The 23,039-nt window shown below is 40.2% G+C and overlaps 1 long non-coding RNA gene across 1 annotated transcript; it reads right to left on the bottom strand.

Moving 5' to 3' along the window:
• Window positions 1–10,023: 10,023 nt before the first annotated feature.
• LOC132427492 (uncharacterized) lies at window positions 10,024–21,850 on the bottom strand. The gene is made up of 3 exons (XR_009519925.1): window positions 21,371–21,850; window positions 20,565–20,674; window positions 10,024–10,814 (listed from the first exon to the last, which is right to left on the bottom strand). It is a non-coding gene; the product is annotated as an uncharacterized lncRNA (long non-coding RNA).
• Window positions 21,851–23,039: the final 1,189 nt, after the last annotated feature.

Raw genomic sequence — 23,039 nt, 5'->3', positions numbered from 1 at the left:
AATTTGGCCATGTTTCCTAATCTCAGTTACCTTTTGACTGATATAAAAGTCTGAAAAGCAAGGCTTCCCTGGTGGCGCAGTGGTTGAGAGTCCACCTGCCAATGCAGGGGACACGGGTTCGTGCCCCGGTCTGGGAAGATCTCACATGCCGTGGAGCGGCTGGGTCCGTGAGCCTGTGCCTCCAGAGCCTGCGCTCCGCAACGGGAGAAGTCTGATAAAGCAAAACAAAAAAACAAAAAAAAACTTCTGGGATTTAAAAAAGCAAATATTAGTGGTATCCCATCACTTCACTTTAATCATGGAATTTCACAAATGTCCATGATCATCTCTATTTTTAAATAAGTTAGTAAGAAACTATTACCAAGAGCTGCTCCATGGTCTCGTTCCTTAGTACTACTTTTTAAAACTTTTCTAGTTCATATATTTACTTGTTCAAGTATTCGTCACTTTTATGTGACAGCACTGTATGGGCTCTAGGGACACGAGTGAAGCAAATAGTCACAGTTCCCCCCTTATGGAGCTCACATTCTCATGTTGCTGAGCCGATGCATAACCTCCATCCCTACCATAATGGCCACTTTGTTCATGAGCCCATTGGCAATGACAGGAGTGGCTGGGAAAAGAATCTGACTGGTATTCACAGAACAGGTTGTCCTATTCACTTGATTCACTGAGGTTACGCTTAGGTGAGCATTCACATGGGACACAAATATACTCATGCTTTTTGCCCATTCAGAGAGCTCTATCCACACACCTCTTCTCCAGACCTCTTTGTCAGCAATTTTCCAATTATGTTCCTTCCAAGTCTCAGACCATCCAGCCAAACCATGGCCACAGCCCATGAATCAGTATACAATCACACATCTGGCCAGTTTTCCTTCCAAGCAAAATGAACAACCAAATGCTCAACGTTCTGCTCACAGGGAGAATTATCCTTCACCCCTGTCCTTCAGGGATGTCCCAGAAAGGGGCTATAGTGCTGCAGCTGTCCACTTGGAGCCTGTATATCATGCAAAACCATCTGTGAATCAGGCCCAAGTATTTTCTTCCTCAGGCAACTCATTGTAGAGAACTCCATGTGAGGCCGTAGGTGCAGGCTGGGAGAGAGAAGGCAGAAGTAGGGGCTACAGGCATTTGGGCAACTCCTTAATGTAACTTACTTTTGCCTTTAGGGCCTGCTCAGGCCATCTCATATATACCACTTCTACTTGATCATGGAGTGCTGTTTTTTGGCTTGATGGGTTGGGTAATACCCAGTTCATGATGAGCAGCTCATGAACTTGTTAGCCCATGGTTAAGCATTCATTCTCTACTAAGACCCAGTAGCAAGCTAAAAACTGTTTCTCAAAAGAACAGTAGTTATACACAGAGGATACCGTAACTTCGCTCCAAAAGCCTAAGGCTCTGCATGATGATTTGCCTACTGGAGTCTGTCAATGGCTCCAAACAGCATCTCTCTTTGCCACTGACACTGAAAACACCATTAGATATATTGGATCATCTGGCCCAAGTGGAAGAACAGCGTGCATGGCAACCTGGACTTGTTAGAGAGCCTTCTCTTGTTCTGAGCCCCACTCAAAACTAAGCTTTTTGGGTTGCTCAATCAATGGACCAAAGTAGCATGCCCAAATGAGAAATATGTTGCCTCTAAAATCTAAAGAGTCCCACTAGGCATTGTGCCTCTTTTTTGGTTATAGGAGGGGCCAGATGCAACAACTCACCCTTCATCTTAGAAGGGAGATCTTGACAAGCTCAACTGAACACCTAGAAATTTTACTGAGATGGGAAGCCCCTGAATTTTTGTAGAGTTTATTTTCCACCCTCTGACATGCAAGTGTCTTACTAATAAGACCAATAAGTCTAGGATAGTTGCTACTTCTAGCTCACTAGTTCCATTTAGCATAATGTCACCAATGTAATGGATCAGTGTGATATCTTGTGGAAGGAAAAGACAGTCATGATCCATGCGGTGTAAATTATGACATAGGGCTAGAGAGTTGATATACACCCAAGGCAAAACAATGAAAATGTATTCTTGACCTTGCCAGCTGAAAACAAACTGCTTCTAGTGATCTTTACTAATAGGTATGGAGAAAAAGCATTTGCCAGATCAATATACTGCATACCAGGAACTAGGGGATGTATTAATTTGCTCAAACTATTTCACCACATCTGGAGCAGCATCTACAATTGGAGTTACCACCTGGTCATGTTTATGATAATTTATTGTCATTCCCCAAGATCCATCTGTTTTCTTCACAGGCCAAATAGGCAAGTGGAATGGGAACGTGGTGAAAATCACAATCCCTGCATCCTTCAGGTTCTTGATAGTGGTACTGATTGCTGCAATCTTCAAGGAACGAGTCATTACTTTTGGTTTATTATTTTGCTTGACAGAGGCAGTTCTAGTGGCTTCCACTTGGCCTTTCCTACCATAATAGCCCTCACTCCACATGTAACGAACCACTGTGGAGATTCTGCCAGTTGCTGAGTATGTCTATTCCAATTATCTGTTCTGGAACTGGGGAAATAACTACACTGGAACCACTGTGAGATGGACCAGAGCAAAAACTCCATTGATCATTTGACCTCTACAAGCCCCTACTCTAACTTGCAGACCACAGTGACATTTTTGGGTCTCCTGGAATTAGTGTCAGTTCAGATCCAGTATCCAGTAGTCCCCAAAATATCTGATTATCTCCTTTTCTCCAATGTACAGTCACCTTGGTAAACAGCTATTGATCCCTTTGGGGAAGGCTGAGAGAAAGATTAACAGTATAAATTTTTGGCAGTGTAGTGGGGTCCCAGTATTCCCTTCATTTAAGGGTTTGGGGATCTGTAAAAGTTCTCAAGTCTGGGAATCGATTGAGGGGCTGTGACTCTGGTTTATTATTATTTTATTATTATTATTATTCAAGTTCACTTACTTGACCTAGAACTCTTCCACTTACACAGATCAAATAAAAATTTAGTAGACTGCCCATTTATTTCTCTTCTAGGGACACCATGATCTCTATTGAACTCTAGTTAATGATATTCATGCTAAATTATTTAAGAGGAAGTACTGATATTTTTCTGCAAAATACTATTTTTTCATTTTATGTGGCAAAATATACATAATATAAAACTTACCATTTTAACCACATATAATTCAGTGGCATTTAATATATTCATGATGTTGTACAAACATCATTACTATCCACTTCTAGATTTTTTTCATCATCCCAAACAGAAGCTCTGTACCCATTAACAATAACTCTCCATTCTCCCCTCCTACCAGCCCCTAGTAATCTCTATTCTACTTTCTGTCTCTATGAATTTGTCTATTCTAGGTACCTCTATAAGTGGAATCATACAATATTTGTTCTTCTGTGTCTGATTTATTTCACTTAGCATGATGCTTTCAAGGTTCATCCATGTTTTGCATGTATCAGAATTTTATTATTCTTTAAAGCTGCATACTGTTCTGTTGTACGCATATACCGCATCTTGTTTATCCACTCGTGTGTTGATGGATATTTGGGTTGTTTTCCACCTGCGGACTATTATAAAGAATATGGTAATTCTTTTTAAGAACTTTTTTAAGGAACCGCCAAATTCTATATTTGACTTTTTAAGGAACCGCCAACTGTTTTCCACAGCAGCTGTAACATTTTACATTCATACCAACAATATGACCTGGTTGAAAGAAAGCTAAACCATGGTACCCAAATACTGTTAGTTACTATAAATTTGCACTTGGTTCCCAGTGGCAAATAACCAGGGTGTGTCTCTGACTAGATCTTCCTCAGTGATTTTTTTTTTTTTGCGGTACGCGGGCCTCTCACTGTTGTGGCCTCTCCCGTTGCGCAGCACAGGCTCCGGACGCGCAGGCTCAGCGGCCATGGCTCACGGGCCCAGCCGCTCCGCGGCATGTGGGATCTTCCCGGACCGGGGCACAAACCCGTGTACCCTGCATCGGCAGGCGGACTCTCAACCACTGCGCCACCAGGGAAGCCCTCCGTCAGTGATTTTTATCAGACATTTAAATCAACACAGTGACAGCAATGACACATAAGGAAGCTTATGGGAACTTTCTTCTAACATAAGCATACACACAAATCCATCCCACCCCACTAAACCACCCCACACACACATGAAATACAAATAAAAACAATGTTTGCTGGGATTTCCCTGGTGGTGCAGTGGTTAAGACTATGAGCTCCCAATGCAGGTGGCTGGGTTTGATCCCTGGCCAGGGAACTAGATCCCACATGCATGCTGCAACTAAGAGTTTGCAAGACACAACCAAGGATCCAGTGAGCTGCAACTAAGGACCCCGAGAGCTGCAACTAACGAAGCCTGTCAGCCACAACTAAGGAGCACACGTGCCACAACTAAGGAGCAGGTGAACCACAGCTGGGGAGCCTGCGAGCCACAACTAATGAGCCCGCCTACTGCAACTAAGGCCCGGCACAACAAAATAAATAAATTTTTTAAAAAAAGTATCTAGATAAGGTAAGAATATTTTAAAAGAAAGAAAAAAAAAAAAGTTTGCTATGGAAATGCAGCTCTGAAACGAATCCCCTGGGCCCCAGGTCACCACCAACCCCTCCTATGAGGAAATGATTGACAAAGCTGCAGTAACAAAATTTTCAGGGAGGGTCTATTAAACAAAACTCTTGACTGCAAGTGACAGAAATCAACTTTAAACTGGCTTATGCAAGAGGACTTCTTGGCTGCAGACATGGCTGGATCTAGGACTCAGAGAATGTCTCCAACACCTTGTTGCTCCTGCCTCCAGGATCCACTTCCTCCATGTTGGTCATGCTCCAAGTCAGGCTTTCCCTTTTACCCTCTGTGGAGGAAAGTGTTTTTCCCAGTTATTTCCAGGGCTGGTGTTGCTAGGCCCTGCATGGGTTACATGCCTTCCTCAGAATGTGGGGGGTGGTCTACACACCAAAATCACATGAATTGGCATTGGAAGAGTGGTGGTTCCACAGAAAAACCAGGGTGTCTTCACCAGGTAGGCAAGAATAACATATGCCCATGATAGAGAGTGTATACTCGGAATTTAAAAAATCAGTATTTAAAAAGAGAGAGAAAGATAAAGTATATTTTTAAATAAAAAATAGTAATAATAAAAACAGAAAAAGAAAAGAAAAAGAACGAAGATAGAGAAAAGGATTTCCAAACCCTAGAAAGACTAAAACTAATAGAATGAAACTTACTGTCATAAATGGAAAGCTCGATACTGAGATTAAATATGTACACATTAAATTTTATTAAAAATTATATGTACATATACATAAAGCAAGTATAGAATAAAAGAGAAATGTTTAATAATACCCTTTTAAAAATCTTAGTTTTTGGTTACCAATAATTTTGATATGATTAACAACATGATTTGGGCACCCAAAAGTTTGCAATAATGGAATTAAAGGTCTGGATAAAGAAGACAGTGACTTTAATTTTTACTTCATGGCATTATGTCTGGTATATTGTCTTCAGGTCTGGGAGCCACATTTTAAGAAGGGTGCTGGTGAGCATCCAGAGAAGGATCAGTATCTAGCTAAGAACTGTGTCTTTGGTGAAGGGAAATGCTTATTGCTATGAGGCAGGAGGTGTAATCCAGAAAGAAGACAAGAAGATGACATTATGGAGAGAATTCCTGCTTTGCATAAGAAGATGGTGTCTTCAAATAAGTCGACCAGGTAGGCCTAATAGGCTTCCTGCAAAGTCCCATGGCCCCACTCAGGAACTGCAGGTCATGCTGCAGACCTCAGGTGACTTTCTAGACCAGTGTTAGAAAGGGCTCTCAAAGATCAGAAGTTTCTGGAACTCTGGTACTGCCTGATTTTGCAGAGAGCAACAGTCTCTGGCAGGTAAAACTGAGGCATCTACAGCCTCCAGGGACTTTGGGGGATCTGGGGATCATGGCAGGTGTTTTTCCTGGTCAGCTAGGTACACTGCCCAGGCTGCAGAGCAGTGCTTCCCACACATGAATCTTCTCTTCTGCATGGTCTCTGAGAACAGGAGTGGCCTGGGCACCTGCAGAAGGGCACGGCAGCTGCAGCTGTGGACACAGAGTATGACTTTAGCTCTGGACCACACCCAAGCTTGCGAAGGAAGGAGTGTGCTACCAGTATTTCTAAGAAACACACTGGTTATTTGTTTTCATGTTATTCAGTCTATTTTTCTTGGTAAAAAGTGAATACAATTTTTTAAAAATTATGTCTACTAGTTCTATCAATTACCGAGAATGGGTATCCAAGTCCCCAACTATAATTGTGGATTTGTCTATTTCTCCTTTCAGCCTTGTCAGTTTTTGCTTCATGTATTTTGATGTGTACACATTTAGGATCATTATGTCTTCCTGGTGAATTGATCCTTTTATCATTCTGTAATATTCCTCTTTGCCTCCAGTAATTATCTTTGCTCTCAAGTCTACTTCAACTGATGTTAATTTGGCCCCTGTGCAACCATTTAAATTAATGTTTGCATGGTATGTCTTTTCATCCTTTTACTTCCAACTTACCTCTGTCCTTGTATTTTTTTTTTTTTTTTTTTTTTTTTTTTGCGAGTACACGGGCCTCTCCCTGTTGTGGCCTCTCCCGTTGCAGAGCACAGGCTCCGGACGCGCAGGCTCAGTGGCCATGGCTCACGGGCCCAGCTGCTCTGCGGCATGTGGGATTTTCCTGGACCGGGGCACGAACCCGTGTCCCCTGCATCAGCAGGCGGACTCTCAACCACTGCGCCACCAGGGAAGCCCCTGTCCTTCTATTTGAAGTGAGTTTCTTGTAAACAGCATATTGTTGGGTCATGTTTTTTAATCCACTGTGCCAATCGCTGTCTTTTAATTAGTGTATTTAGACTATTTACATTTAAGGTAATTCTGATATTGTAGGGCTGAAGTCTGCCATTTTATTGTTTGCTTTCTGTTTGTTTCCTATGTTTCTTGTTCTTATATCTCTTTTCTTACCTTCCTGTGGGATATTTGAATATTTACTAGGATTCTGCCATGATTTACCTAGGGTTTTTTTAATATAGCTTTGTATATTTTCTTAGTGATTGCTTTAGGTATTCCAATATATATATGTAACTTATCACAGACTACCAATATTGATGTTTAACCATTTCTAGTGAAGTACAGAAAACTTATTTCCATTTGAGTCCCTTTACCCTCCCACTTTTTAAATATAATTGTCGTATTTCCTCCTTATATTTTGAACACCATGTGGGATGATGTTTTAATTTTTGTTTCACCAATCAAATATGATTTAAGAAACCCATGAAAGACTGGATAATCTTTTACATTTACCCCTATTTTTACCCATTCTCATGTTCTTTCCTTTCTGAAGTTCCAGGGTTTTCTGTTAGGGAACTTCCTTTAACCATTTTTTAAGAGTATGTTTGCTAGCATAAAATTCTCTTAGTTTTATTTCATCTGATAATATTGTGATTTCGCCTTCATTCTTGAAGGATATTTTCACTGGATAAAGAATTCTGGGTTGACAGTTTTTTTTTCTTTCAACACTTGAAAAATGTTTTCTACTTTCTTCTGGCCCCAGGGTTTCAGATAAGAAGTATGTTGTTAATAAAATTGGTGTCCCCCTATAAGTAATGTGTTGCTTCTCTGGATGTTTTCAAGACTTTATCTTTAGTTTTCAGAAATTGAATTATGATGTGTCTTTGGCATGGATTTCTTTGGATTTTTCTTCTCTGGGAATCATCCAGTTTCTTGAATCTGTAGATTTATATCTTTTCCCAAATTTGAGAAGTTTCAGACACTATTTTTTCCAAATGCTTTTTCAGTGCTACTCTCCCTCTCGTCTCTGGGTTTCTGATGACATATATGTTAACCCTTTTATTATTGTCCTACAAGTCCTTGAGATGCTGTCTTTTTTAATGTCTATTTTGTTGTTGTTGTTGCTGCTGTTTCTCACATTGGGTAAATTCTACTGATTTGTCTTCAGATTCTTTGAATTTATCCTGTTATGTCCACCCAACTATTGAGCTTATACAGCAAGTTCTTCATTTTGATTATTGCATTTTTTCAGTTCTCTAATTTCCATTTGCTTTCTTTTTAGAATTTTTATTTCTTTGGTTAAATTTTGTATTTTTCATTTGTTTCCAAGAAATGTGTAACTGCTTGTCGAATCTTTTTCTTTTTTTTTTGTGGTACGTGGGCCTCTCACTGTTGTGGCCTCTCCCGTTGTGAAGCACAGGCTCCAGACGCGCAGGCTCAGCGGCCATGGCTCACGGGCCCAGCGGCTCCACGGCATGTGGGATCTTCCCAGACCGGGACACGAACCCGTGTCCCCTGCATCTGCAGGCGGACTCCCAACCACTGCGCCACCAGGGAAGCCCCTGAATCATGTTTAAGATGGCTGCTTTAAAATCCTTGTCAGATAATTACGTCTGATATATCTTGGGATTGGTGTCTGTTCATTGTCTTTTCTCATTTCTGTTGTGATTTTCCTGGTTCTTGGTAAGATGAGTGTTTTTTTGTTATATCCTAGATATTTTGTGTATTATAAGATTATGGACTCCATTTAATATTCTTTTTAGCAGTCACTGTGCAAGAGCCAGGTGGGTACATTTGTTCAGCTTCCTGCCAGGCTCTTACAAACCATCCTGGCCAAAATGGGACACTGACTCACACTGCTTTCTTGCAGATGGGTAGGGTGAAAGTTCAGGTCCCTCATCACCTCATTGTCACCTTCCTGGCAAAGGTGGGGCACTGACCCACACCACCTTGTTGCCTCTGAGGGGTGGTGTACGACCAGCTCACTGCTTGGCTCCACTGCCTCCCAGGTAGGGAAAGAGGGTGAGCAGAAGGCTAACTGACACCATTTTGTTACTGTGGGTAGGGGTGAAGCATCAGCTCCCCACAGGGCCCCACTGACATCAGGGGAGGGGAGAAGCAGAGTGTCAGCTACCCCTCCTTGCACTACTCCCTTCTGCCTCATTGATGCCAGGTGAGGTGGAGGGTTAGCTACCCAATAGGCCTTGATGACAGGGGTGGGAAAGGTGAAGCCTAGTTGTAACTAGCTCTACCTTGTATATTCTTGTGAAGTTTCATTGCTGCCATGTGGGGGTGGAGGCTCAGTTCAATGCTTGGCCCCACTGATGCTCTCCTGGAGGAGTGGGGGGAAATCAGACCACTGCTTGCTTCCAGGAAAGTATGGAATCCCAGCCCCTTTGACACTACTGTCTCTCTCTCGTTGTTTGTGTCTGGGTTTCAAAAATATGGTGGCTTTGCTTTCTGAGATGTCCTGCTTTTATTCTCCTTCCTAATTTCAGTTTAAATCTCCTCTTTTCATTATCTCTGTTTTCCCTACCATGCTTGATTTTGATTCCACTGTAAGCAATTTCTCCTCATTGTGGGGCCTTGTCCTAAAAGGAAACCCCAGCAGGTCAATTCAGAGTTCATAGGAGCTATACTGCTCTTTCCCTTTTAGTCCATCTTAACATAGGCTCCTTGCATCCAAGTGGTACTGGAGACAATTAACTTCCTTTTAGAGCTGCTGTTCTCAAACTGTCCCATCTCATTGTTTTCCTTTCTTTCTCTTGCACAGATGCTACTAGTATGCAGGTCGTTTGTCTCCACATCCATATTTTGGAATTTGTGGGGATATCGTGTCATCTGTTTTCCTTTCTTTGGTAAATTAGTCCCTGATGTTTGATGTTTAGTTTTGTTTTGATACCTAAATGCTCTTTCTTTTAATATGATTTTTGTTTGTTTGTTTGTTTGTTTGTTTTTGCAGTACACAGGCCTCTCCCATTGTGGAGCACAGGCTCTGGACGCACAGGCCCAGCAGCCATAGCTCACAGGCCCAGCCGCTCTGTGGCACATGGGATCCTCACGGACCGGGGCATGAAACCGCGTCCCCTGCATCGGCAGGCGGACCCCCAACCACTGAGCCACCAGGGAAGCCCTAATATGATTTTTTAATTTTTATTTATTTATTTTTGGCTGCGTTGGGTCTTTGCTGCTGCACGCGGGCTTTCTCTAGTTGCAGCGAGTGGGGGCTACTCTTCGTTGTGGTGCGGTTTCTCACTGCAGTGGCTTCTCTTGTTGCGGAGCACGGGCTCTAGGCGTGCGGGCCTCAGTGGTTGTGGCACGTGGGCTCAGTAGTTGTGGATCGCAGGCTCAATAGTTGTGGCACATGGGCTTCGTTGCTCGGCGGCATGTGGGATCTTCCTGGACCAGGGCTCAAACCTGTGTCCCCTGCATTGGCAGGCAGATTCTTAACCACTGCGCCACCAGGGAAGCCCGCTCTGTCTTTTTTTTTTTTTTTTTTTTTTAAATGGTACACGGGCCTCTCACCGCTGTGGTCTCTCCCGTTGCGGAGCACAGGCTCCGGACGCGCAGGCTCAGCGGCCATGGCTCACGGGCCCAGCCGCTCCGCAGCATGTGGGATCCTCCCGGACTGGGGCACGAACCCGTGTCCCCCGCATCAGCAGGCGGACTCTCAACCACTGCGCCACCAGGGAAGCCCCTCTGTCTTTTTTTATGTAGCAGTTTAGAGTGATTAAACAACTTTTCTACCACTGTTGTTGTCTTCCCAGAATCCTCTCTTTCTTTCCATTCTTCATTTTCTATTGTCCATTCTTCTCAGAACAGTCAGTGTGATGTTCTCTCTGCATTGTTTCTTCATGGATGAAGTGGTATCACATGTGTTCACATGTTATCCAAACAGAAGAGAATTCTCATTTTGAGTCAATGACTGATTTAAGCCACTCCTCCTACAGGTTCAATGATGATAACTGCTAGTCTTTTATAGCCAACAGTGTGGAAGGATGAGATGTGTTCTTCAAATTTAAGATTTCTGTAATGGCATTGACATTTCATAATTAGACATAATATAAATATGCATGCAGTTAAAACGAATATATAACTCTTGCCACATGACTGAGACCAAGAGATTGATTCTTCCCTACTAATGTTTTTGTGAATTTTTTAAATCAGAGGCTTGCTGGTTCCACAGTTTCCAAGGAATAGAGATTAAAATGAGTCTAAAAAATCACCTTTTAAAATGAAATAGAAAATGTTTATCAAGAAATTAATATAATCTCTGTAATTTAGAATCAAAGGATAATTCAAAATACCTTATTAAAGGAAGCCTATCCTTCTAGAAATGCCCAATTTTCCATTGGTGCTCAAGCTTAAAAAGAATTTATCATGCGAAATCTGCATAAGGAAATAATGAAAAACTTACTGGGAAAAGGCTACTAATATGGCCTCATTATGATTACTAATAGATGAATATGCTCAAATTCTCAATAACTAAGGCTGCTTCCCTCCAATAACTCAGCAAATAGGTTTTATTTTTAAAAACTCAGATACAGTCACTTTTCTCATGGCCTTTAAAATCCCTCTCTTCACAGAAACCTGTAGAATTTTAAAACACAAATTAACTTATCTTCATGAATTTAGGTCCTTTTTGGGGAACCTATTTTTCAATCACATCAATCTACATAAATGTCAAGTAAATGACTAAATTCTGAACATTTTTAATATGAATATGATTTTCCATATTATTTGTTTAGATATCTGATAATATGTTGTTAGAATAAGTACACACACATTTCCAAACTATTTCATTTTATGCAATCCAAGCATTTTTTATTAAATTAACAAGAAAAGTTTAACATTCATGTGGAGATGCAAAAGATCTAAATAACCAAAACAATTTTATAAAATAAAAATAAAGTTGGAGGGTTTATATTATCTGATTTGAAGAATTACTATAAATCTATAGTAATCAAAATAGTGTGATATTGGCATAAGGATGGGCATACAGAGCAATAGAGTAGAATAGCAAATCCAGAAATAAACTGAAACATTATGGTCTGGTCAATTAATTTTCTATACAGGTTCCAAGGTACTTCAATGAACAAGGATAGTCTTTTCCATAAATAGTGATGGAATAACTGAATATTTGTAGAGAGGAAAAGCTTAATCCTTACCGCATACTCCATATTATGCATAAAAATTAACACAAAGTGGATAATAGTCCTTACTTTAAAGTTAAAAATGTAAAGTTTCTAAAGGGTGAAATTGTTTTTATGATTGTGAGGTAGGCAAGGATTTCTTTACAGATAACATTAAGCAAAAAGAAAAAAAAATCTATAAATTAGACTTCATCATAATGAAACCTTCTGCTCTTTGAGAAAATCTCTTAAGAAAATAAAAAGCTAATCATGTGATGAAATGTTTTATATCTTGATTATCGATGTCAAATCCGGTTATGATGCTTCACTATTGCTTTGCAAGATATTACCATTGGAGGAAAATGGATACATGGGATATCTCTGTACATTTCTTACAACTGAATATTTATCTACAATTACCTCAAAATAAAATGTTTAATCTAAAAAGAGCACACCACAGACTGAGAGAAAACATTCTCAAAATATATATCTGACAAAGAGCCTGTATACAAAATATATTTTAAAATTTTAGAGCTAAAAATTAAGAAGATGAAATCTCAATAAAAGACAAAAATTTGAACAGACCCTTCATAAAATGTTGCATACAAATAATGACAGGAAAATACACTCAATATAATTTTCTATTCAAGAGATGCAAGTGAAACCCCTAACCAATAGAATGGCTAAAATTAAATGACTGATACTTTTCTGGTTCCAGACTAGATATAAGCACATGCTCCTATGTTCCCCCTACTATTTACAAAACAAACAAACAAAAAACCAAAATAACCCTAGACAAAATTTATAAAGCAACCAACAAAATACTCTGAAGGTAGAGGGAAGAAGACAGATTGTATAAAGATCTTGAGACTAGAGAAAAGCCAGTGGTGATTTCCTGTAGGTTTTTTGTTTGTTTGTTTTTGTTTTTTTACCTCATATATCATAGCCTGGGCACTGAAGAGACCTGGAAAAAACAATGGGCACAGACAAAAATGGGCACAGACAATGGGCACAGACAAACAGAAAAACTTCCAGAAAAATCCCACTCTCTCTAGCAAAAGGACCAGGAAAAAGGACAGAAACTTTTTACCATTCCTTCCCAATTTAGGAAAACAGAAAAAAGCACACACACACACACACACACACACACACACACACACACTCCCCTTAATTGTCACTGGGCACTGCAGCTGCAGAGACTGTAGACAGAGTCTTGTCTTCCATCCCCACCCTGCAATAACAGGGAGGCACCCCCTTGTCAGCCATGTCCCCCTGTGTATGAAGTCCTGACATTCATTCCTGACAAGTAATAATGAAGCAGCACTTTCCATTTACAACCATGGAGACTGGGGGAAAAGACTGATTTTCTATCTCTTCCCTTCAATAACTAGGTGGAATCCAACCCTCTCTAGATAACCAGAGACTGTGGAAACAGACTTGTCTTCCATGCCTGACCTGAAATAGCAAGGTGGTATCCCTTCCCCTCCACATTGAATGCTGCAGCTGCAGAGAATATCAACAAAGTTCTGTCTGTGCTTACCACCCTTCAGAAAAAGGGATGCCCCTCCCAACTAGATAATGGGAAGGGGGGCACTATAGAGAGAAGTGAACTAGAGAAAGAAATTTTCTTAATCTGTGCATGAAGTCCTGGACAGAACTCTGGACAGCCCATGCATAAAACCAACAAGAAACAAGAAAATGTTTGAGAACTGAACACTGGTGTGGAATTCTGCCCAGGTTTCAAATGGGTATCTGGACAGCACACAGTGGAACAAATCTGGATAGCCCTGCAAAGCCTTTGAAAACTAAATTAATTTTTGAACCACAGCCCACAAAATTAGAACAGGAAGTGCATTTTAAACCAAAACATTTGCCTGCTAAAATGGAAGATTTAAATAGGAACCAGAATCTCAACCCAAAATTGCACATCACGTTGAGAGGCTAAAAAATCTCAACTTAAATGAGAAATGTAAATCATAGACTAGCAACACTGATATGACACAGAGGTTGGAATTACTGACAAGGGTTTTAAAGTAGTTGTCATAAAAATGCCACAATAAGCAATTGTGAATTATCTTGAAACAAATGAGAAAATAGAAATTCTTAGCAAAGAAAAAGAACACATAAGGAAGTGGAAATCTGTCAAAGTGAAAAATGCATTAACTGAAACAAAAATTCACTGGATGGGCTCATTACCTGAATGAAGACGAAAGAAGAAAGAATTAGTGAATTCAAGGAAATATCAATAGAAATTATCCAGTCTAAATGACAGACAGAAAACAACCTTAGGGACCTGTGGAACAAAAACCAAAGGTCTGACGTTGATGTCCTCAAAGTCCCAGAAACAAAAGAGAAAGAGTATGGAACTGAATAAATATTTGAAGAAATAGTAACCGTGAACTTCCAATACTTAGAAAAAGGCAAAAAACTAATGTCTGAAGAAGCTGAGCAAAGCCCTGACAAGAAAAATCCAAATAATTCCATGTTGAGACATATCAGAATAAAATTTCTGAAAAATAAGCACAAAGAAACATCCTTGAAAGCAGCCAGAGATAAATGAGGCTTAACTTATAGGAGAGTAATGATTTGAATGACAGAGGATTTATCATCAGAAACGATGGAAGCCAGAATGAATGGCAAAACCTTTTTAAAGTGCTGAAAGAAAGAACTGTCAACCCAAAGTTTTATATCCAGAAAAAATATTCTCTAAGACGAAGATGAAATAAAGACATTCTCAAATGAATCAAAAGTAAGAGAATCTGTCATCAGCAGATCTTCTCTAAAAGAATGGGTAAAGTAAGTTCTTCAGACAGAAAGGAAATAATAGCAAAAGAAAGCTTAGAACATCCAAAATGGAGGAAAACCAATAGGAAGAGTAAATATATAGTTAATACAATATACTATTCTTTCTGTCTTCTGAGTTTTTCAGTTTTTAGTGGGTCAAAGTAAAAATGATAACATTGTCTAATGTGATTCTCAATGTAAGTAGAAGTAGAAGTAATATTTAAGACAACTGTATTATAAAGAGGGTAATTTAAGGGACCAGAAAGCTCATAAAGTTTCTACATAATCTTTGAAGTAGTAAGGCCTTGATACCAGTAGAGAGTGATATGCTACAGATTGGAAGAATGGATTACGAGAAACAAAGACAAAACAAAAAAAGACCAAACTATATGCTACGTACAGAAAACTCACTTGAAATGTAATGATATAGGTATGCTCAAAGTAAAAGTACCAAAAAGATACAACAGGCAAACACTAAGCCAAGAAAACTGGAATAACCATATTAATATCAGACAAAGTAGATTCCAAAACGACAAAAAAAATTACCAGGGACAAAAAGAACATTACGTAATTATAAAATAAAAGAGTCACTTCATGAGGAAGAGATAACAATTCTAATTATATATGCATCGAACAACAGAGATTCAAACTACAGTACATGAAGCAAGATCTGACAGAACTGAAAGGAGAAATAGACGATAGACTATAATTATAGGTTGGGATTTTAACACCTCAGTGATGATAGAAGCAATGAACAGAAAGTCAGCAAAGATATAAAAGAATTGAAGAACACCATCAATCGACAGGATCTAGGGAACTCCCTGGTGGTCCGGTGGTTAGCACTCGGTGATTTCGCTGCCATGGGCCCAGGTTCAATCCCTGGTCGGGGAACTAAGATCCCACAAGCCATGTAGCATGGCAAAAAAAAACCCCAAAACAGGATCTAATTGAAATTTATTGAATAACAGCAGAATACATCATTTCAAGTGCACCTGGAACACAAAGATAGGCTATGTCCTGGGAAATAAAACAAGTATGAAAAATATTAAAAGAATTAAAGTCATACAAAATATATTCTCTGACCATGGGGGAATCAAACTTGAAAGCAATAACAGAAAAGTAATAGGAAAATCTCCTGACCTTGGGAATTAAACAACACTATTCTCAACATTCCAGTGGTCAAAAGGAAGCTTCATGAAAAAAATACATAAGTGAAAGTAAAAATATAGCATAACATCTATTGGATGTAGGTAAAGCAATGTTTAAAAGGAAATTTAGAGCACTAAAGTTTTATATTAGAAAAAAAATCTCAAACCAACAATCTAAGTTTCTACCACAAGAAAATAGAAAAAGGGAAAATAAACAGAAAGCTAGAAGAAAGGGAATGATAAAGATAAGAACAAGAATTAGTACAATTAAAACATGAAAACAAAAGAGAAAATCAAAGGCAAAACTTTGGGTTTTTTGAAAATATAAGTGAAATTGATAAACTTCTAGCAAGACTGACAATGGCAAAATTACCAACATCAGGGATGAAAGAATTCCTACAGAACCCACAGATATTAAAAAGGATAATAAGAGAATAACATGAACAAGTCTATACATAGAAATTCAACAAATTAGACAAAATGGTCCAATTCCTTGAAAACTACAAACACAAAACTCACCCAAGATGAAATCGATCATTTAAGTAGTCTTATATTAAATAGATTGAACGTGCAGAAAAACACACACACACACAAACACACACACACACCTGCAAAAAAGGAAATTTCCAGACCAGTTTTCTTCACTGGTGAGTCTACCAAACATTTAAAGATGAAATAATGTGTGGAATCTAGTCAAACTCATAGAAGCAGACAGTAGAATTGTGATTGCCCAGGGCTGGGAGGAGGAGGAAATGGGGAGATGCTGGTGACAGGGTACAAAGTTTCAGGTATGCAAGATAAGTTCTAGAAATCTACTGTATGGTGGGCAATGTGACTAAAATTAACAATATTTGAAATTTGCTATGAGATTAAATTGTAAGTGTTATCACCGTAAAAAAAGAAGAAGAAAAAGAAAATGGTAACTATGTGAGGTAGTGGATATGTAAATTAGCTTCTTTGTGGTGATCACAATATATATGTATATCAAAGTACCAAGTTATACACCTTGAATATAAATGATTTTTATTTGTCAATTATACCTCAATGAAGCTGGGGGTGATATAACACCAATTCTACACAAACTCTTCCAGAAAACAAAAGTGGAGGGAACACTTCCCACCTCATTTTATAAGGCCAATATCAAAGTCAAAGACAGTACAAAAAAAGAAAACTATATCAATTTCCCTTATGAACATAGACATACAAGTTCTCAACAAAATATAAGTCAATCATATCCATAAGTATATAAAAAGAAAGATACACTATAACCAGGTACAGTTTAGTCCACCAATGCAAGGCTGGTTCAACATATGAAAATTAACCAGTGTAATCTGCAATTTTGACAGGGTAAAGAAGAAAAACCACATGATCCGATCAGTTGGTACAGAAAAAGCACTGGACCAAAGGCAACATTTATTCAACAACAACTCTCAGCAAACTAGAAATAAAAGGGAATTTCCTCAATCTGATAAAGAACTACAAAATTACTGAAGCTAACATCACACTTAATGATTTAAGTCCAATGCTTTTCCCTTAAAATTATTACCACAGCAAGGGTGCTCACTTTCCCCAAAACAACTTACATTGTACTGGAAACCCTGGCTATTTCAATAATTTGAGAAAAGAAAAAGCAAGGCAAGTCATACAAATTGGAAAGGAAAAACTAAATCTACCCTTACTTGCTGATTGCATGATTGTCTACATAGAAAATCCAAGGAATTTACCGAAACATTCCTAAAACTATAGAGTTTAGCAAGATCATGGAATACAAGATCAACACACAAATATCAGTTATATTTCTATACATTAGCAATGAACATTGGAAACTGAAATAAAAAACATATTATTATTTACAATTGTTCCAAAAAATTAAAAAGAATTTGACAGAACATGTGCAGGATCTGTACGCAAAAAATACAAAATGTTGGCTAAAAAATCAAAGAAGAAAAATGGAGACACATGCCATGTTCATAGATTAGAAGCCTCAATACAGCTCAGGTTCCTGGGGTTTTGGAGTAAGTTATGCCTTTACCTCATGATAATCATCCTCCATTTGAAAAGCAGCTTCTGATTTGCCATTGGGTCCTGATGGAGACTGAACATGGGATACCAAGTGACTATGTGAACCAAAATATCTATCATCAACTTGTATAATCTACTTCACTGAACCAAAATATTGGATATGTGTAAAGCTATTCCTTTGTTAAATGGGATGGTAAATATAAGACCAGACCAAAACAGGACCAGAAGGTATAAGCAAACTGTATAATCAAGTGGTTCACAGTCATATGGTACTTACATTAGGGAACTGTTGACCAAAACCACCTGCACATTTGGCCAGGTATAATGATAACCACTTGCATGAGGTATCTCACAATAAGAAATCCCAATAAGGAACACAGTGCTGTCACAAAAACTAACTGGGAGAATTCAGGAGGGCCCTAAAAGAGGGGGGAGACACCAGTCCATGTCCTACCAACCTCCCAGAATCCTTCTCACTGGAATCCATCTTGGCTGAGAGATGCACGGGCCACCAGGAAGGACCATTGACTCAGACCGAATATGGGCCAAGAAAGATGATTGGCCAGAGACAACCCGGAAACTAATCACATTACCATAAAACCCGAGACTGTGAGCCACGTGGCAGAGCAGTTCTTCTGGGTTCCCTTACCCTGCTGCTCTCTGCCTGGGCACCCCTTCCCAATAAAGTCTTCTGCTTTGTCAGTACATGTGTTTCCTCGGACAATTCATTTCTGAGTGTTAGACAAGAGCCCACTCTCGGGCCCTGGAAGGGGTCCCCTTTCCTGCAACACTTACTCCTATTGACTCACCACACGACCTTCAATGCTCCTTAGAGTCCCATGGGGGGTCCACTATAAATGTTTAACAGAGGAGGAAAGAGTAGTCTCCTTGGGTGACAGATGTGTCTGCAAGGGAAGGTGGCAGAATGCTGGCCCTGAAAGGCTGTAGTGAAGAGAAATCCTCCTTAGTGGGCAGAGTTTGGGGAGGTATATCTGGTTGTCCACTTTGTGTGGAAGGAGATGTGTTTAGAATCATAATAATTCAATATGAATGGCTCAGTGAACTCACTGGTAATCCGGGGCTGGTAAAGACTATAACTGGAAAATTAACAAGGAGACCTGGAGGAGACTCTGTGGATGCACTTCTAGGAACCAAACAGAGTGGGAGGGTGTAAATAGTCACTACCGGACAGGACATGAGAGGGTGAAAAACAAGTGAAGTTTGGGTATTTATTCCTTTGGCCTTCTATACTAAGCCATTCTAATGTTCCTCTTAAGACCATAGCTCCTCTTGGGGCAGTCTTTCCTGCCAAGTTGTAGTTATACTCCCTGCATGCCTTTTGGTGATAACGTCTCCCTACAGTCACTAGTCACAGGGTGTGTCTCACCACCCCTGCCCTTATTTCATTAGATCTCCTTAAGTGTCCCACTGTTTCTTAACAACTGACCACAGCAACCCTGATCACAAACTCCACAAGAGTAGGGACTTTTATCTCTTATATTGTTTGTTAAAATCCCAACATCTAGAATGATGTGTCACACAGCAGGCTTTCAATAAATGTTTGTTGAACGAATATATGTATGGTCCACTTTCTCTCCATTAGAACATGAATAGCAATTCCTTAAGCATCACTAATAATTACTTATCAAAAATGCATGCTATCTGGTGTTGGAATGGATGTGAGGAAACAACATAAATTGATACAGCCTTTCTCAGGACTATTTGTTAGCATCTATAAAATGTTTAACATGTACACTTTTTTTTCTTTTCTTTTCTTTTTTTTTTTCATTTTTTTTTGCCACGTGGCTTTCAGGATGTTGGTTCCTGGACCAGGGATGGAAACCGGCCCTTGGCAGTGAAAGCACAGAGTCCTAACCACTGGTCCACCAGGGAATTCCCACTTGCACACATTTTAACTGAGCAAGTCTTTCATTTTGGCTTTTGTGCCAAAGGAATAATCACACATATATGCAAAAGATGTATGGGCAATGATGTTTGCTATATATTATTTATAAAAGTGAAAATTGGAAACAAACTGAACATCAATAACAAAAAGATTGATTAAATAAACATGATATACCCCTACAATGCAGCTAAGGAAAGAATGATTTAGCCTGACCAGACAACTGGATCAGGAGACAACTTGTACAAAAACAAGTTGTAAATAAGTAGTAACCATGCTTTTTGAAAAATGCAGTTAGCTGTAACATAAAGTCTAGAATTCAGCATCAGTTAATACTGGTTTTATATGGAAGATGGGATGGAGAGTAGAGGTAAATTCCATTATCCAGCATGCATTTATAATTTAAAAAGAAACATTTAAATATACTTACATTAAAAAATAAACAGGAACAACTCAAGTGTTTAAAAAATAACAAGGCTTATTTAATAGCCTTGCTCAGCACATAACGTAAGGGTGATAAAATATCAAGTTGCAAAGCTTATTACAACACTAATTAATGTAGTTGGGTTGACTGTCTACTATACTGTCACACTTAGCTTTCACAGTATGAGTTCAAGGATATTTATCTAGAAAGCTGCACTTAACAAAAAAGCGTATTTGATTATTAATAAACCAATTGCATTTTTTATGGATAATATGGTTTTTTTGTCCTTCCCAAAGAGTCCACATGACAGAGTAGGGTTCATTTTTGCAAAGATGGAAAATTCAGTCTAATTAAGGGGACATACCTGAAGCAGGAGACAGATGGGCCCCAGGCTGAACAGTTTCTCCCCTGTGGACAGAAACTCCACAATGGAGGATGATGGAGGAAGCTGGGATGATGGATGGAGGCTGGGATCTGCACAGATAAGAGATAAAAGGCCACATATTCCTCATTCTCGAAGTCAAGGAGACCTCCCTGACTACACATGCGCAGAAAGGCTCCTTGGAGGTCAAAAAGGGAGGGGGCACCACCCCACAGTAAGTGTTGCCAACATACCCATAGGCTTTTTCGCTAGAACCCATCTTGGCTAAGAGATGCGCGCATGGGAGGACCCTGAGATATACCATATACGGACTCAGAACCAGGCAAAGCAAGATGATTGGCCAAAGGAAACCCGGAAGAAATGCCCCCATAAAAGTGATTCAAACTACCGGGAGGGCGTGGCTCTATCTGAGGTCGCCCGTGTGTCTCTCCACACATATGTACTCTTTTTCCTCCTAATAAACACTTTCCTTGTTTCACTACTTTCCGTCTCTATGTGGAAATTCATTTCTGCACAGCTGACAGGCCAGGGCCTTGTCACTGGCCACTCATCCCTGGTAGTCAGGTGACTAGGATTCAGTGCTCTCACTGCCACTGCCCGACCTCAGTCTCTGGCCGAAACCGAAATCCTGCTTAAAGCCGCTGCAGGCCGAGGCCACCTGAGGTCATACTCACGACCATCGGGGAACAGACCAACGTACAAGACTCCTTTCCCAGCTGAGGTAAACCCAGACTCCTTTCACGCTGGCCGAGGGCCTGGAGGGTGTGGGTGCGGTGGCAGGAGCTTACCTCACGGGAGACGTGCCTAGATCCCGGCTGCGTCTGTCTCCCAAGCCTCAGGCATCGGAGCACGCCAGCAGACCCGTCCTAAGCAGCTGAGGACGCGCCCAGACCCGCGCCGCCATAGCCGCTCTGGCAAGGCTGCGCCGAAAGACGCCTCCAGATCCAGCCAAGCAAGGCAGGAGGACGCGCCCAGACGCAGAACTGCGGAGGATTCCCCAAGCGAGGTGGAGCTAGGCAGGAGGACAAGCCAAGGGAGCCGCGTCGGTGGCGGCGGGGCCTGGGGAGCAGCGAGGAGAGCTCTTTAGCGCCCGCTGAACTGTGCCCGCCGCCCCCTCCGGTGGCCCCGAGCCCAGTCCACACCAACAGCACGCACTCTGAGGAGGCTGAACGGCCCGGTGAAGCGGGTTCCCAGGCGTGGACGGGAAAGAAAGCTTCCTAGGAAAGTTGCTGAACCTTTATGCCTGTGTTCACTTAAATTGCACTAACTTCTTGATGGCTGTAATCCTTTTTTCACTGTATGAATAGGACCAAACTTTAACAATCACTGTCATAGAAAAAATGATTGATGTGAAATAATATTGACTAGATACATGCTCAATATATGTAATTTAGTTAAAAGATGTTCCTATAATATTATGCTCATATGTGCCTAATTTGGTTAAAAGAAAAAACCAACAGGATGCTCACTAAGGCTGCAGTAGGGTCACCTCTGAGAAATGAGTGCTTTTCTTTTTTTCTTTTTTTTTGCGGTACGCGGGCCTCTCACTGTTGTGGCCTCTCCCGTTGTGCAGTACAAGCTCCGGACGCGCAGGCTCAGCGGCCATGGCTCACGGGCCCAGCCACTCTGCGGCACATGGGATCTTCCCGGACCGGGGCACGAACCCGTGTCCCCTGCATCGGCAGGCGGACTCTCAACCACTGCGCCACCAGGGAGGCCCCCTGAGTGCTTTTCTTGATAATCATTTTCTTATTTTGAATTGTGTGTATTTTCGTGCATTATGCATTTTTGAAATTTGGTCTTTTCCCTTTCCTGAGATAAATTCTGTAGGTCACAGATACTTTCTTTTATGGTACCGTTGTGCTTAATGTTCAAGTGTCTTATTTGCCTTATTCCCCAAAGTTATTTGTATCTTGACTACTTTTGGCAACTTAGAGTTTTAACAGGGCATTGATGGAAAGAGAATGCCTATCCTTTTCTTTGTATTACAAAAATTTGAAAAACAGTGATGGAATAAAAGCTATGTCTTAAGGCAGGACAAGAAATTTTAAGCATAACATATTCCTTGCCCCTATTAGGCCAGCCCTAAAGTGCTGTGTGCATCTGCATTATACCTTAACCAGACCTCCTCAAAGGCAGGAATGCCTGCTCCACCGTAAAAATCAGTGTTTTCTTTTTCTCCTTCTGATACCAGTAACATAACTTCTTAGAAGATTAATTTTTCCTTTCCTAATCCTGTAAGGGGTCATAGTGACCTACTTCTCCCCTTGTACGTGCAGGTCTGGACTATGTATCTTTAGGGAACTTTATGTAAAATATCAGTGTGTCATTTTGACGTACCATCCTTTGTCTCGAAAATGTATATGACTATGACTTTGACCTCTAACAGGTGATATAGTCCTCAGTTTTCTGAAAGACTGTTTCCAGGTCTGTAATCCACAGGTTGGCTTGAATAAA

This window comes from Delphinus delphis, chromosome 6 (genome assembly GCF_949987515.2).
Source record: "Delphinus delphis chromosome 6, mDelDel1.2, whole genome shotgun sequence".
Lineage (NCBI taxonomy): Eukaryota > Metazoa > Chordata > Mammalia > Artiodactyla > Delphinidae > Delphinus > Delphinus delphis.
The sequence above is the reverse complement of the archived record's forward strand: the minus strand, read 5'-3'. Positions and strand labels throughout refer to the sequence as shown.